This window comes from Ipomoea nil, unplaced genomic scaffold (genome assembly GCF_001879475.1).
Source record: "Ipomoea nil cultivar Tokyo-kokei standard unplaced genomic scaffold, Asagao_1.1 scaffold3195, whole genome shotgun sequence".
NCBI classification, from domain to species: Eukaryota; Viridiplantae; Streptophyta; class Magnoliopsida; order Solanales; family Convolvulaceae; genus Ipomoea; species Ipomoea nil.
In genome coordinates, this window is record NW_017619623.1 from 1,536,514 (window position 1) to 1,551,743 (window position 15,230).

Consider the following 15,230-nt stretch of genomic DNA (forward strand, 5'->3'; position numbering starts at 1 on the left):
GTCATTCCGTTGTTTACAGGATCAGCACCGATCGTAACGGGAAGTTAGGGGTTCGCATCCTTACCTTGATGCTATAATTATGAGGAATTCTTAAACTAAGCACAGAATAGTAAGGAGAAGTGAAGTAGATAGTGATAGATAAACTCACAGCCTCACCGCGTGTTCTAAGCTCCCTAGATCCTATGTATTTAAGTACCAAGAGTCCGAACTTAATGTCCTAAAGTGTTGTCTTAGGGGCCTTATCCTAGGGTCGAACTTAGGCTCTGATACCAACTCAAACACCCCTAAATTTTTAAATATTTAAAGCTTATAAAATAAAGGCGAATCTAATATTAAATCCTAAACAGAGCATAAACGAAACATAATAGTTGGGGTGCTATGCCACATCTAGGTTTGAGAACCTTGATGCTCAGGCTAAACTAACCAAACAAGGCATGAACTATAACTAATATCCATAATACAATTCAAGGCTTATAGGCCATCTAACTAATACTAAGCTAAATCCACGAGTCCAACTAACGCGCTCTGAAGCTACTGATCTGTACCTGGAAAAACATATGGTGTAACAACCGTCAGTGAATAATGCTGGTAACCCATTCCAACGCGTTAAGTACAATATAGGTAGATATAAGAAAATCATTTTGAAATTGGAATACATATATAACCTACGAGACTCTAATTTAAATCCAAGATCAAGACTCAAGACACGATAATAGACTCGACAATATAATCATAAAGACTAACATGCGTCCTAAGAACACGTTGCAAGACAAAACAGACAGATAAGCATATAAATAGCAAATAGAGACAACAAAGGCATTCAAGACAATCAGTTAGCAAGTACTCAACAAAGCACACAATCCATCTTCCAACCTTATACCAAGTTCCAACCTTGTAGCTCCCCTCCGTCCTTATATCAGTTCTAACCTATATCTCCAGGCCACCCTTATATCGCCTCCCCTTATTCCTCCGGGCAACTACAGGCCCCCACCGACAAACCACCTATCAACCACCAACATATCAAGATGGTGCCGTAATTCCATTCACATGATCCGCACCTCTAGTGCCAATATCAAGGGGTCAGCACATATAGCCCTGACATGACACCGCAGCACTTATAACCTGACCCATGCTCAACGGCAAGCTAGTCGAAGGTGGGTTTGTGCCTTTAGCACAGTAACCGCTAGGGCTTGTACCTTTAATACAATGACCGGGCACAAGTGGTGCCAACCGCTAACAATTCATTTCCACCAATCACAATCTCTTCATCATCATCAATCACACCGGCCATTGCGCAATGACCACGATACTCATTATCATTCAATCAAGCAACACATAATCAATCAATTAACAATCAAGACACAACAACAACGACGCGTATTACACATAAATTCCTAGAACGATACCCAAAACACCAAACGAGACCCATACATGACAAACGAGGTATAACGGGACACAACGGGACACGGGGAAACAACAAACGAGGAAAAACATCACGAACCATGACAAGCTTCGAACGGGTGGGTGGCGGGTGGAGGACCACCCGCCAGCCTTACACCAAATGTTTTTCAGGTGATGAGCATCAGCTGCGGAGCGCGCTAGTCAGAACCCTTGGACTTAGCTTAGTTAGCTCTTGTATAGTAGATGGCATGCGTGCCTTGTGTTGTATTTGAATATTAACTTATGAATTAAATATGCATTGGTTAGTTTAGCCTGTGTATCTAGGTTCTCAAACCTAGGTATGGCATATCACCCCAACTCTTATGGATAGTCTTATGCTCTGTTTGGGATAATTAAATGTTAGATTCGCCTTTATTTTATAAGTTTTAAATATCTTAAAAATTAGGGGTGTTACATAGTGTCTCGTAGGTATATATGTATTCCAGTTTCAAAATGATCTCTTATATCTACCTATATTGTACTTAACGCGTTGGAGTGGGTTACCAGCATTATTCGCTGACGGTTGTTACACCGAATGTTTTTCAAGATCAGTTGAGTAGCTTCGGAGCGCGCTAGTTGGATTCGTGGACTTAGTTTAGATAGTTCTACTTTGATGAGATGGCCTGCGTGCCTTGATTTGTATTTGGATATTAATTACGCTTTGTTAGTTAGTTTAGCCTATGCATCTGGGTTCTCCAGCTCAGGTGTGGCATAACACCCCGACTATCATGTTTAGTTTATGCTATGTTCGGGAATTGATGTTAGACTTGCCTTTATTCTATAAGCTTTAAAAGTTTTAAAATTTAGGGGTGTTACACAAACACCCAAGAACAATTATGAATAAAAGATGCCCCTTTGCTCTATATTGCCTCTTCTCTAAATTGCTTCCTTGTTCATTCACATACATACATGCGGTACATACATTCTATGAGTACAATCGGGAATTAGTACTATCACTACCCGCTGGGCTTGGAATCCCAGTCAGGGGGTGTGCACGCTGAAAGTACAATACCCAATTCCAAAGAAATAAAGAAAGAAAGACAGAAAAGAAAGAGAAAGAGAAATTGATATGAGATTTGTGGTCGATATTCGCCGAGCCCGGATTAGGTTCATCTCACGAATCTTGAAGTTCCTACCTCCCCACTGTATGATATGATTGAGGTTCCGTTGTTACGGATGAGGCGGTTGTGTGGGAAGCATTGTTCACTAAGGCTTCATCGCGGCAGAGTGCCTACCTCCTATGACCCAGATTCATGAGACAAATGAGATTGATGAGATTATGACGAGACAAATGAGATTGATGAGATTATGATGATACAGATGAGATTGATGAGATTATGATGATAAAGATGAGATTCCCCCAGTAGTACTATTATGATACTCTATTTTTCTTGAGTGTGAGAGTATTTATTTTTAAACAATTTGCATATCTATTTGAGAAACCTTTTATTATGATTCATACATTTTTATATGAAAACAAGAGAAGTACGATGTCATGTATATCATTCGAGTCATTTGGCATGAAAGCATTAATTTACATTACACTCATCTCTTTTCACTTATGTTACTTATTATAAACCATCCTTGTTTACTTACTTCAAATATTGACATCTATGTATATGTGTTGCATCGTAAATACTATTAGTATGTTATAAGTATGAGTATGAACTCTGTGTGTGTGTGTGTGTCTATATATATATATATATATATATATATATATATATATATATATATATATATATATATATATATATATATATATATATATATAGGGTTGCATTCACATGCAAACCCACTTAAAATACAAATGTGTGGACATAATCTAGCCATAGGATATCATTGGATCAATGGACTGGATGAAAGGTTAATAATGACACACGGATTACTAATTAATGTAGACAAGGGCAAAATCGGGAATGTATTAACACTGTAAAAACGGAAAAATTTGATTAGAAAAGGAATACAATTGATTTCTAAAATATGCAACGGTTAAGGAAGTTTAAATTGGGTAGGATTTGAACACATCATATCCCTGCGAACGAAAAATTCTATACGAACGGCAAAGAGATTCTGTCGTGCAACCATGGACGTGAGAGAAGATCCCATTCACGGCAAAAACCGGCCAAATTACGATGCCAAACCAGACTACATGGATGCTCCAAACCCAGGTAAATACACCGTATATCTTACCAGAATCATTGTATATAGTTCGTGCGGTAATGAAGAATGTGTAATGCGTGTGTTTTTAATTTTTTTTCCTGCTGCAAAAATAGGGCAAATTTGAATATGGTCATACTCGTAGCAGAATTTTTTTGAATATTCTGTATACAATTTGGCAAATTTAGCACTTATGGAGTCAGTATACTATGTGGGGCGTAGGTGTAGAGGTCTGTATGAACTAGTGCACACGTTATTAGCCGGCTGTGCACACATGGGTACATAGACACGGACTGTGAAAAAAATGGATGACCAAGTGCGGGTTTACTGTTTCGTTTGTCTTAGCATACACAATTCTAATAGTGCTGCCAGTGCCGAATAATGCATCTACTATTAACAAAATAACATTGTTGATATACAGGTGAAGAGCATAGCGGAGCAGGAGTAACGGATTGCGATATGATTGTATTACCCGATGGAACAAAACAGTGGTTACCTACTTGCAAAACCAAAAGCACACCATACGTTGGACAATAGTTTGCAACTCTAGAAGACGGACGTGCGCTACCTGTGACCGACCGAGCCACGACAGGCGAAATTGTCCAGACAAACAAGACATATTAGCCGAATAACCCCACACGATTTAAAACAGTATGAATAATAACTTCATTTGAAGTTGAACTACATCGTCGTTGAACTTATGATATCAATGGTTGATATTTATTTAGTTCTCATGCACACTATTTCTTTATAATATGCTTACTTTAATATGACAACATGTTTTAGTTTAAAAAGACAAAACAGTAGCGGTATTTAACTGTATGTACAAAAAGTTTTTACTTCTCATCATCATACATAGTAAAACATCATAAATAATGCACCTTTTATAAAATCAATTTAAATATACAAAACATTTTTATAGACTTAAAAATGCTATATTAATTTGTACTATGCTTCTTGTATATACCATGCAAACGTATGTTGTTAGCGCATGCACACAGTTAGCGCAGAATGGCATAGGTGTAGTTATTCGCTAAGTCTATTAGGTAACAGCGAACTAGTCCCGTATATGAAATTTATGTAGTAATTATCTATGATTGCAATTCATTTAGATTCCCATACACACAGTTCAACCCTACCGTGCGGACACCTAAATAATTACTAGACCAAATCACTAACAGTAAACTAGCCACTGTTGCGAATTTTTTTTTAGCTAATGTCCATGGTTGCAATTTCTTTAGATACAAATGCACAGAGTTAAGCGCAAGTATGTGCATGTGCTTTGCTTTAATAAGCCCACAAGTTAAAGGTGAACTAGTCACTTGAGTACATTTAATTGACTTCTTAGCCATAGTTTACATTTATATAGTTTATATAGTTGTTCATACACACAGATTAACGCCACCGTGCACACATGTGTTCATTTTACTAAACGTATACGGGAATAGTATCCTAGGCAGTGTTGAGAATTATACATATTTGATCATGCACACAGTATGGTGCCAAAGTACACACATCTGTCCATTTACTAAAACAAGCGGAATTCATTTAGTCGTGCAAGGCTGTGCACCCGAAATTATAACACTGTGCATTTCGACAAACACACACGAAACGCACACCAAAGTAGACAATGAAATTTTAATAAAGACGGAGCAATTAATACCATAAATTTGTCACTAATAAACACACAACCAACTGTGAACAAACAAATGTCTAGGGACCCCACGAGGGTACACAGGTGCAGCCCGTACTTAGCAAAAAAATTGAGAACTCAACAAACTAAATAGTGGTTTAATCACCCATAAACAATAACAATGGTAGCTGTATAAAAACCCAAAAAGGAAGCCGTACCACAGCAAAAACTGCGAATTAATATCCATTAAACCAAGGACACGAAAACCACTACGGACCTACGGGATCGATGACACGAACTAATACGCCCGAGAGATATTCCTACGCTTAAGTAAATTAAATTCTGATGTTGCAATTTCCTTCATGTAGCATAACCTCAACTTCTTGAGCTGAGCAGTGTTACCTTTGGTAAGGCCACACCTCTATCTGGCCAATCCCTGTCCCACGTAAGACTCCATGTGACGCATGACATACACCCCGCAGTCAACCTTATTCTTGCCATCACGCCAACTCATCTGCATGTGCTTTGGCTCCAAACACGCAGACATCGTAGACCTCCCCGGATGAATACTGCTAAAGAATTCCATTAGCATGTCCAACTGTAACAGAAGCCCATATTGCAGACATGAAAATGGAGAAAAACGAAAAGCGCAAAGATGTAAAAAGTACCAGACTTGGCGAAATAGAGAACATACCAAATCTTCCGGGCAATCACCATATTTCAGCTTCGTATTAGGAAAACAAAAATGACATCAAACTAATGACTATGCACACACTTGCACCTAGAAGTGCACACATCTGAGTAAAATAACAAACAAAATAAGCACACCATAGATCACAATCCGAAAATAACCTAGAGCACATTGAAAAACACAATGCATACATAAAATCGAATAAAATCACCCATTTATTCACAAGCATGCACACATCAAATTCATTACTTTATAACACAACCTTGCAACTAAGCAATTCTTGAATTCAAATTACAAATGTCATTTAACAACACTGTGCACACATAAATCCCAGCAAATGCACCCATTTATTCACAAGCATGCACACAGGAAATTCATTACTTTATAACACAACCTTGCAACTAACCAATTCTTGAATTCAAATTACAAATGCCACTTAACAAAACTGTGTACACGTAAATTCCAGCAAATGCACCCATTTATTCACAAACATGCACACAACGAATTCATTACTTTATAATACAACTTTGCAACTAACCAATTCTTGAATTCATATTACAAATGCCAATTAACAAAACTGTGCACACATAAATCCCGACAAATGCACTCATTTATTCACAAGCGTGCACACAGCAAATTCATTACTTCATAACACAACCTTGCAACTAACCAATTCTTGAATTCAAATTACAAATGTCACTTAACAAAATTGCACACACATAAATCCCAGCAAATGCACCCATTTATTCACAAGCATGCGCACAACGAATTCATTAGTTTATAACACAACCTTGCAACTAACTAATTCTTAAATTCAATTACAAATGTCATTTAACAACAATGTGCACAAATAAAACCCAGCAAAAACAAAAAATCCCAAAAACTAAGCACTATGCACACATGCACACCAAGAAGAATCTGGTGGCCAGTGAGAGTTCTAGCATAGCATGCATTTACTTGAAGCCAATTTATTATTTCGAAAAATAATCACAGACAACAACTACAACATTAACATTGTTCATAATACGAATTCATCATATAACTAATTACAATGAGGCCTACAATTATGCACAACAATAATATCTACTGACTTATTTTCCTTGAATTTTCAAACCAGAAGTAAAAAAAAAAATGAAAAAAATGGTACTGTATTACAACCACCCCGAACACGCCATGCACCACTGCAAGCCACCACCCCCACACACAACTCACTTAATGATGGACCTAAAAATTTGTCTCCACTCTCCATTGAATTGAGCGCACCAGTACAAAAAAAAAGGGGGGGGGGGGGGGGGGAAAAACAAAACAGAAAAAGGAAAAAAAAAACAAAAAAAAAACCCCATGGTCCGCCGGCTCAATCCCCTGGCAACCGCCAAAAGCCATCCCACACCCCACATACACCTCGCCTGATGAAGGATCCCGACATGTATAATCACCCTCCACCACTAAACGACAAACACCCCAACAAAATCGATCCAAAAAACGAGTAGAAAAAAATTCCAAATGAGAAAGGTGAGCAAAAAAATACCTCGATCTGAACCTTGGGATGATGGTCCCAGTCGCTTGGCTCCACCGCAGACCCCACCGGCGACCATCGTGCGGTGGCTGATGATGATTGTGAATCGACAGAGAGGGATCCCTTGGCAGTCGCGCAGTTCGGAATCGAAAGAGATAGAGACCGTGAATATCGCGTAAAATAGCGGTGATTGAATTTGAGAAGGAATTGAACCGATTTTAAGAAATGGAAAAATCCAAAAATACCCCCACTAAAATACATGAGCCGATCGGACCCTTAAAAATACCATAAATAATTAAACAAATCCTGGACATTTAATTCTAAAATTCGACGATCCAAATAAATCCACACGTTTGTATTTTAAGGATTATTTGTATTTGAATATAATCCTATATATATATATATATATATATATATATATGGTTGCATTCACATGCAAACTCCCTTAAAATACAAACGTGTGGACATAATCTAGCCATAGGATGTGATTGGATCAATGGACAAGATGAAGGCTTAATAGTGACACACAGATTGTTAATTAATGTAGGCAAGGGCAATATTGAGAATGCATTAACAATGTACAAAACGGAATAAATTTGATTTGAAAAGGAATAGAATTGATTTGTATGATATCCAACAATTAAGGAAGTTTAAATTAGGTAGGATTTGAAGACATCATATCCCTGCCAACGTAAACCTCTATACAAACGGAAAAAGAGTTTCCGATGTGCAACCATGGACGCGAGAGCAGACATTATTCACAGCGCAAACCAATGAAATTACGACGCTATACCAGACTCCATGGATGCTCCAAATCCAGTTAATTACACCGTATATCTTACCAGTATTATTGTATGTAGTTTGAGTGGTAATGAACAGTGTGCGATGCATGTGTTTAAAAAAAAAAAAAATTGAGTAAAAAATAGGGCAAATTTGAATAGGGTTATACTCGCAGCTGAAGTTTTTTGAATATTCTGTATACAATTCTACAAAATTAGCAATTATGGAGTCAGTATGTGGTGTGGGACATGGGTGTGGTGTGTGCACACGCTATTAGCCGCATACGCACACATGGTTACCTAGATGCATACTGTGAAAAAATGGATGAACAAGTGCACCTTTATAGTTTCGTTCGTTATAGTGTATGCAATTCTAACAGTGTTGCCAGTGCCGAATAATGCGACTATTATTAACACAATAACATTATTGATATACAGGCGAAAAGCATAGCGGAGCAGGAGTAACGAATTGCGACATGATCTTATTACCAGATGGAACGAAACAGTGGCTAGCTACTTGCAAAAATGAAAGCACACCGTATGCTGGACAAGAGTTTGCAACACTTGAAGACGGACTAGATTTCTACTGGGCATACGCAATCATTTCGAGTTTCAATATCAGAAACGGCACGATGCGACGGAATAGGGAATGGTCAGTTCACATTTGAAGTTGAACTATACAGTCGTTTAACTTATGAAATTTATCAATTCTTGATATTTATTTAGTTATGCATACACACTGTTTCTTTATAATATGCACACATATATTTAGTTGCTATTCCTATACGACAGTAGTGAACATGCCACTTTTGTGAAATTTACCTATTCATTACCCATGGGCAAAATTTTTAAAGTGGCGCATGCACACAGTTAACACAAAATGTGCACAATTGTTGTTATTTACTAAGTCTATTAGCTAACATCGAACTAGTCACATATGTGAAATTTATGTACTAATTATCCTTGCTTGCAATTTATTTAGCTTTCCATGCACACAGTTTAACCACAACGTGCGCACACCTATTTATTTACTACGCCTATTCACTAATAGTGAACTAGCCCGTGTTGTCAATTTTTTTTTTTTTATGTAATGGCAATGGTTCAATTTCTTTAGTTTTTCATGCACACAGTTTAACGCAAGTATGTGCATATGCTTTGATTTACTAATCCCACACGCTAATGGTGAACTAGTCACTTGAGTAAAACATATTGAGTTATTAGCCATAGTTTAAATTTATTTAGTTGTGCATACACACAGATTAACGCCAACGTGCACACATGTATTTATTTTACTAAACGTATAAGGGAATAGTGGCATAGGCAGTTTTGAGAAATGTACATATTTAATCATGCACACAGTATGGTTCCAAATTCCACACATCTTTCCATTTACTAACACAAGCGGAATTTATTTAGTAGTCCAGGGTTGTGCACTCAGAATTATAATATTGTGCATTCAGGCAAACACACAGGAAACCAACCCCAAAGTAGACAACGAAATTTTAATACAGATGGAGCAATAAATAGCATAAATTTGTTACTAATAAACGGACAATCAATTGTGCACAAACATATGTCTTGGGGTTGGAGCCCTACTTAGCACCTCATGACGGTACACGGGTGCAGCCCTACTTAGCAAAATAATTGAGAACACGACCAACTAAAAAGTGGCTCCATCACCCATAAACAGTAACAATGGTAGCTGTATAAAATAAAATAAATTTTTTTAAAAAAAAAACCCAAAAAGGAAGTCATAATGCAGCAAAAATTGCGAACTAATATTCATTAAATCAAGCACACGAAAATCACTACGGAACCTACGAGATCGATGAGACGAATTGATACGCCCGAGAGATATTCCCACGCTTAAGTAGATTGAATTCTGATGTTGCAATTTCCTTCATGTAGCGTAACCTCAACTTCTTGAGTCGAGCAGTGTTATCTTTGGTAAGGCCACACCTCCATCTGGCCACTCCCTGCCCCACATAAAACTCCATGTGACGCATGACATACACCCCGCAATCAACCTTATTCTTGCCATCATGCCAACTCATCTGCATGCGCTTCGGCTCCAAACACGCACACATCGCAGACCTTCTAGGATGAATAGTGCTAAAGAATCTCATTAGCATGTCCAACTGTAACAGAAGTCCATAGTGCAAAAATGAAAACTAAGAAAAACGAAAAGTGCAAAGATGTAAAAAGTACAAGACTTTGTAAAATGGAGAACATACCAAATCTTCCGGACAATCACCATATGAACCAACCACAATTCCAGAAAAACTAAATACACAACAATAACAACAATTACGCACTTATTCAGTCTGAGATCTCCAACATCAATTTCCTTATCCATCAAACATAAGTGACTACTTCACTATTAGCTTATATGAACAGTATATATATATATATATATATATATATATATATATATATATATATATATATATGGTGCACATTGGCGTTAAACTGTGTGCATGTACAAACTAAATAAATTTCAACAATGGATAATAACTAAATACATTTCAACGAGTGACTAGTTTAGTATTAGCAAATAAATTGAGTACAGGAATACGTGTGTGCACATTTGCGTAACAACTAAAGAAATTTCAACCCTAAACAATACCTAAGTAATGTTCACACAAGTGCCTAGCTCACTATTAGCATGTAGGCTTAGTAAAACAAAATATATGTGAACACACTGTGGTTAAATTGTGCACATGGACAGCTAAACAAATCTCATCGATGGATAATAACTAAATTAAATTCGCATAACTGACTAATTAACTGTGTGCATGAGCAAATAGTTAAGTTTTAACCATGGATAATGAGTACATAAATTTGGCACAAGTGACTTGTTCACTACTAGCCTATACCCTTAGTACATAAATACATGTGTGCACACAATTACATTACGGTGTGCACTGGCCTGCACATCAAAGAGAAATTCACTCATGGATGACAACTCAAAAAACTCCACAGAAGTTGCTAGTTACTATTAGCTTATACACTTAGTAAAAGAATAGATGTATGCACTTTGGGGCCAAACTATGTGCATGCATAGAATATAAAATTTAACTAGCCTATAGGCTTAGAAAATAAACAGATGTGTGCACCTCTGTGGCAAACTCTGTGTATGTGCAACTAAATAAATTTGCTTAACCATCAACCAGGTACACTGAGGTATCCTAAAGTCTGTTATATGTTATTTGATAAAATATAATAAAAATAAGAATGGTTTCACAAAAGACTTAATCTTGTTTCATAATTGGATTTTTTGGTCATTAGCATCGGCAGGAAAATAGACATACACATATGGTATGGATGTTCAAATGCACTACAAGTATAGCAAGCCACAAAATACTTAACACAAGGACATTTCAGAGATTTTTAAGCTACAAAACAATCAAATAAAACCAAACTAACAATCTTTCCTCCCATAGACATAAAATACATAAAAAGAATGAAAGAATTGAAGAGAGTTGAGCACAATAACTAAACTAGGAATAATTTGAACAGTGTGAAGATGCTTTCACTAAAACAAACATACTCTCAACCTTTCTGATGTCAAGCTTGCTGGTTCGTCCGCACCAAAAACCATCCTAAGTGTTTAATTTTCTTCCAAACAACTATCCTTGTTCTCAGGTTCTTTCTCTTCTAAGGTCTCTGGATCATGAACATCAATGACCGAGTCTCCCCTATCATTAGACTACAGCCAAGCCTTCCAAACCCAGAATTGATCAAATTGATCAAAAAAAGAAAAAAAAAAAAAACCTAAATCAACTAAATTCCCCTAATCCCGCCGTCAAGCAATGTACCACCGTCCCTAGCCCCCCTCCCTCTCACACACACGCAGACACAAAAGTCGCCCCCTAACAGAAGACAAAGAACGAACAAAAAAAAGAGGAAACAAACAGCCAGAACAACTGAAAACGACAAAAGGGTACAAAAAAATACATCGACCTATACTCCGATTTGATAGTCCCCGTCGCTTGGCTCCACTTCAGCCCCCACCTACAACCATCTTCCACCGCTGATGAAGAATCTGAATCTAACGGCGTGGGAGACACTTCTTCAACAACCACGGTGAAGAGAGAAAGAGATCGGGTAAGACAAAGTTTCTAATCCTGATTAAATTCCTATAATTTAATACAATAAAAACAATAGTCAAAACCCAAAACTACCCTCCCTAACATAAAAATAGACGCTTCATCAATTAAAATATGCAAAACTAATTAAATAAATCCTATCCATCCAATTCTAAAATCTAACGATCCTAATCAATCCATACGTTTGTATTTTAAGGCTTGTTTGTATTTGAATATAATCCTCTATATATATATATATATATATATATATATATATATATATATATATATATATATATATGCTATCCATACATGTATTCCATTGAATGATTGTTGTACCTCTTATGATCTTATGTGATATATGTGTGACTGTCAAACCATTTTCCAAACCTATATCTATATCTATGTTACGGGGTTGGGTAGTTTATACTTAGCATTATATGCTAACATGTTATTTTTCCTTATAACCCTTTTCAGGTTGTTCTAATGCATGATTGAGAGCGCAATCTATCAATGATACAATAGTGTAGCTCTAGTTAGTTTATTTTTGGATGTTAGCCTTAGTAGTTATCCTTAGTCTTTGAGACTGATGCTACTGTTTTGATGTAGCCTTAAACTACCTATGTTTTATTGGTGCATAGACACCGGGATTCTTAAACCCCCATTTTTTATGTTTGTAGAGCTTATGACTCTAGTATGTTAGTTATGATGTTTTAGTCGGAACAACTACTCGAGGGTGGGTAGTTGTGGCGGTAGCACTCCCATGAGAATGATTATTTGGTTTTACCTATTTTAATCTAGTCTTTTACCCTTATCTTTATCCTTGAATGAATGTTATAATCTAGGCTCGAAAGTAAGAAAAATGGGGGTGTTACAGTATCATCCTCGGCAGAGCATCGCCTCTTCCCGACCACTTCAGGTCGTTACCGGCCCGCTGCGGAAGATTGATTGATCTTACGTTACTCAGGAATCCATCTCCATGTGGTCCCTTCCAATCAGATCGAATGACGGCCCGATGCATGGCCGCCATGTGGCCAGCATGCCGAAGGACCGGGGGATTGTCCCCTGAACCCCTATAAATACTGCATTTAATGCAGTCAGAGGGGACTTTTGGATGTTTACCTAAAGGACAGTTGCAGGGCTCTAGAACCTCTAACCCACTGTTACGTTTACCTGGCTTCATTGAAATGGCGTATATGTATAGCTATGGCGACCTACTGGGTTAGCCGACCTATGTAACTTGCCTTTATACGTACGAATAATAATACAAATCGTATTTTACTCCATCACTGTCAAATAATATACATTCAGTATACAAATAATGTATTTTTAGTATATTAAATATTTAACTTGTATTCAGAAAAAAATACATCACTTGAGTGCTGAAAATACATTATTTTTATATAATATAAATTCAATATGCAAATAATATACTTTTAATATATTAAAAATGTATTTTTTATGATCCATACAATACTGTATGGTCTACCTAAAAATTTACCAAATATCAAAAGATCAACGGATTGTGTGGAGTTCTAAAAATGTGATTGGCTTGGGACAGTTAAGTGCTTAAAAGACCAATTATATGGGTTAGAACAATCTAGAAATATGTTCAAGAATATTTGTTTTTAATGCAAGTAGGAGTATGTTGGATATTTATATATATTCGATAGATGTAATATAGCTAAAAAAAAACTAAGGGTGTGTTTGGTTCGCCTATAGGAATCAGAATCGGAATAGGTATCAAATACTTAATAATGGTAATAAGTTTTGGGGAAAAGTATTTTACATGTTTGGTAATAGGGTAGAATTGGAATGATTACCAATATTGCGCTTTGGTTATATATGTTCCTGTAATGGGAATACATATTTAAAAAATACAAACACAAAAAATTAAGACACTTTATTCTAATATAAAGACATCCATAGCACCAATATGAACAAAAAATATATATATATAAATACTAATCCAAACTTAAAAATCAAATTACCAATTAGGAAGGGAATAATGAAATGGAACTCTTATTTTATTAGGGAATGAGTTTTCTAATTAAGGTGGTAATCAAATCCTATAATAGTGTTCTAAAAACTTCTCAACCAAACAATAACAATGACTTTGATTTCTATTCTGGATAGTTAAACTCATGAACAAAACACGCCTAACTCATAAAATGAATTTGGATAATCTCTAAAATGTGAGGTAATATCTTAAAAGAAATTGTTTGTTATTCATTTGTTATCCTATTATTTATGCTTAAAGTTTCTTACAGGTGGGGGTGGTTAAGTAAGTAGGTAGAGGGGTAATGATATGTATTTTTTTTTTTTGAAAGTTACTGGCTCTATTATATTGTAGTATCTGTTCATATACTTTCTCAACCTACTGAAACACAAAGAACCAATAACGCCTCCACTGAGATTTGAACTCATAATGATATGTATTTAGACCACATAGTCCTGGTGGGTGATGATATGTATTTAGTTAGAGCATCCATCTCTTTTTTAGCACATATTTTTAGGAGACAACTAGAAGAGAAGTAATATAATGAGGAAAAAATCCAAAAAAAAAATAAAATAAAATGAATTGTCAGAAAAAGAAAAAGAAAAAAAAAAAAAACAAAATGTTGTTATTAACTCTTTCAGCAGGCGTATATGTAGATAAATCTCTTCTGACATTTAGCTTGTTTGTTAAATCAATAAATTATTGTGATTTACATCATTTCACATATTTAATAATATTAAAATATGGGTACCCTTGAATTGGATATTCAATTTTGGGAGAAAAATAAATTAATAAACCCAAAAAAAAAAAAAAAAAAATCGACCCTGTGTAATTTTTATTTTTATTGTTTGTTGTCCGCAAATATGACGACTGACGAGATAAACAAGAAAAATCTTTGATAAACCCAAAAGAAAAGAAAGAGAAATG